The sequence below is a fragment of the Camelina sativa genome, unplaced genomic scaffold (genome assembly GCF_000633955.1).
Source record: "Camelina sativa cultivar DH55 unplaced genomic scaffold, Cs unpScaffold07451, whole genome shotgun sequence".
NCBI classification, from domain to species: domain Eukaryota; kingdom Viridiplantae; phylum Streptophyta; class Magnoliopsida; order Brassicales; family Brassicaceae; genus Camelina; species Camelina sativa.
The window spans coordinates 1-463 of record NW_010928522.1 but is presented as its reverse complement, the minus strand read 5'-3'; the positions used below and the strand labels follow the sequence as shown (position 1 = coordinate 463).

The 463-nt window shown below is 35.4% G+C and overlaps 1 long non-coding RNA gene across 1 annotated transcript; it reads right to left on the bottom strand.

The window, feature by feature from the left end:
- Nucleotides 1-456, bottom strand: LOC104774980. Its single transcript, XR_765625.2, has 3 exons — nt 367-456; nt 189-265; nt 1-59 (listed from the first exon to the last, which is right to left on the bottom strand). It is a non-coding gene; the product is annotated as an uncharacterized LOC104774980 (long non-coding RNA).
- Between the last annotated feature and the right edge of the window lie 7 nt (nt 457-463).

Genomic DNA, 463 nt, shown 5'->3' with positions numbered 1-463 from the left:
ATTGGGGTTGATGTTGCATGTGCGTTTATATAATCAACTTGGTTTGGACACAGACCAGACTGCAAAGTCATGGGCATTCAACCAAATTATTAGAATCCAAACTGCTAAAAGCAAAAACATAAAAGATCATCAACAGAAACCATTCTAGGAGTACTATAACAACAACTATGCAGTTAACCACAGCTTACTTGTCTTAACGCACGTGACATGGCCAAAACAGCTCCCTTTCCATCTTCAGGAGGTTGAGTAATATGATGTGCATCACCTAAATATTAAGAAAACTCACTCTTAGCTAATTCAAAATGTGTTTTACTATTATTTATCTATGGGCGCCAAACTTGTTTTACTATTATCAATGAGCTTAACCTGACATCCCATATCCACGAATCTCTGCATAAATTTTTGCTCCACGTCTTTTTGCATGTTCATATTCCTTTTGTTATAACCATAAATCAGAAAAAAA